Below are 2,802 nucleotides of genomic sequence, written 5' to 3' on the forward strand. Positions count from 1 at the left end.
TTATTTAAAAAAAAAACGAAAGAAAGAAAAAGAAATGGGGAATGTATCAAAATGGAAGTCTTAAGACCTATTTGGCAATTGTTTTTTTTTTTAAAAAAAAAAATAGTTTTCTATTCTCCATAACAAAAAAACCATTTTCAAAAAACAGAAAATGGAAAGTAGAATGTTTTTAGAAAATATATTTTTGTTGTTTTTACTTGTTTTCTAAGAGTTATTTTAAAAAATAATTATATCAACATTTACAATGATTAAAAATAAAACACTACACATAAAAATTATTTTTAAAACATATTTAAAATAGTAAAAACAAGTTAAAAACATTTTAAGTTTTTAAACAGATTTTGATTTTACAAAACATTAGAGAAGAATTTTCAAAATCTATTTTCAAAAACTGTTTTTCACAATTGTTTTTTAAAACAATTACCAAACAAGGCCTCAGTTTTCCTTCTCTTGTTTTTTCTTGTCTTTCTTTCTTTTTTCTTCTTTATATATATATATATATATATATATATATATATACTTTTGGTTATTCATTTGCATTACAAGGGTCAAATAAAGTTTTGTTTAGATCAACTTTTGGTAAATCAAAAGCTCTTTTTTTTAGTTTACTAACAACTTTTATATTTATTTAATTAATTTAATTAAAAGAATTTATGACAAAAAAAACTTAATATAAAAAAATAGGAAAATATTACTTCTTATGTAAGTTAGGTCATGCTTTGGTACCAAAATATCATTTTCAGTAGAATACCCCCAATCTTGAACCAATGGCAATATGCCACATGTGAGGTTTAGTTGAATTAAAAAAAATGGAAACTTGTGTTTTCAGTTTGTGTTATGAAAATTATATGCTTTTGGAACCCCAAGTATATGAAATGTGAGATTTCCCTATCAATGGGGAAAATATTATCGTTCTCATACACTATGTCTTGTTTACATTTTCTCTGCCCAAATTGCCCTTCAATGTCTCCATGTTAGCCGCAAGTCAGCTTCCATGTTAACAAGACCTTTTGAAATTAAACAAGACACAAAATTTAAAATCTAAAAGTTCTCTAAAAACACCTGACCCGACAACACCTCTTATTTCCCAAATCAAAAACTTTTTTTTCTCTCACCTTTCTGCACGTGCTCACCTAGCCGAACTAGAGAGACTACTTCTCAAATCCAAAATTTCTCTCATTTCATAAAAGAAACCCTTAAAACTCCAATCTACATATTTATATCTTCTCCAAGAATCTAAAACTTCCCAAATCTGAAACAAAAAAAGGAGATTTGACTTGGGAACCATCTCAAATTTCGCAAATCTAAAACTTCTTCCTCTCAAAGGTTGGGAACATTTCTTTCTCTCTCTTGGCTTCATCACCCAAACGATCCCGAAACCCATATAAAATTTCTCTGATTTGAGGGAAAAAACCCCTTAATCAAAAACTCCAACTTGCATTTTTCTTTCTTATCTACTTTATCAACAACAAAATGGAGCTCTCCATCCTAAGAATGTCCAGTTAAAATACGGTTTCAATAGGCACAACTGTGATTCAGTTTTTTTTATAGCAAAGCATACCCGAATGGAAAGCTTTCAATCCAAAATACTGGTTTCCTAAAAAAAAAATTATCGTCTTTCTGTTAGTTTGTTGCATTTTTCCCTAACCTCTACCCAAAATCTGAAGATAATTGATTTTCATTTATTGTTGTTTTGTATTTATTGTACCTTAGGTACTACCTTAGTAACCTTTAGGTACTAGCTTAATCTACCTTAGGTATTACCTTAACCGACCTTAGGTACTACCTTAGTTAAACTTGGGTACTACCTGTGTGAAGCCTCAAAACTTCATTTGTGGACATTAATTACTTCATTTGTGAACATTAGAGCATGACATTATGTGCACCTTTGATATAATTGTGACTATACCTTAGTAACTCTTAGGTACCACCTTAACCAACTTTAGTTATTACGTTAATTAGACTTGGGCACTACTTATGTGAAACCTCAAAAATTCATTTGTGAACATTAAAGCATGGCATAATATGCACCTTTGATATAATTGTGACCGTACCTTAGGTACTAGCTTAATCTACCTTAGATACTACCTTAACCGACCTTAGGTACTGCCTTAGTTAAACTTGGGTACTACCTATGTGAAGTCTTGAAACTTCATTTGTGGACATTGCCTTACTTCATTTGTGAACATTAGATCATGGCATTATATGCACCTTTGGTATAATTATGATTGTACCTTAGGTACTACCTTAGTAACCCTTAGGTACTAGCTTAATCTACCTTAGGTACTACCTTAACCGACCTTATGTATTACCTTAGTTAAACTTGGGCTACCTGTGTGAAGCCTCGAAACTTCATTTGTGGACATTACCTTACTTCATTTGTGAACATTAGAGCATGGCATTATGTGCACCTTTGATATAATTATGACTGTACCTTAGGTACTACCTTAGTAACCCTTAGGTACTACCTTAGTAATCCCTAGGTACTACCTAAGTAACCCTTAGGTACTAGCTTAATCTACCTTAGGTACTACCTCAACTGACCTTATGTACTACCTTAGTTAAACTTGGGTACTACCTATGTGAAGCCTCAAAACTTCATTTGTGGACATTACTTTACTTCATTTGTGAACATTAGAGCATGGCATTATGTGTACCTTTGATATAATTGTGATTGAACCTCAGGTACTACCTTAGTGACCCTTAGGTACTAGCTTAATCTACCTTAGGTACTATTTTAACTAACTTTATGTACTACCTTTGTTAAACTTGGGTAGTATCTATGTGAAGCCTCGAAACTTC

Source organism: Vitis riparia, chromosome 15, assembly GCF_004353265.1.
Source record: "Vitis riparia cultivar Riparia Gloire de Montpellier isolate 1030 chromosome 15, EGFV_Vit.rip_1.0, whole genome shotgun sequence".
NCBI classification, from domain to species: domain Eukaryota; kingdom Viridiplantae; phylum Streptophyta; class Magnoliopsida; order Vitales; family Vitaceae; genus Vitis; species Vitis riparia.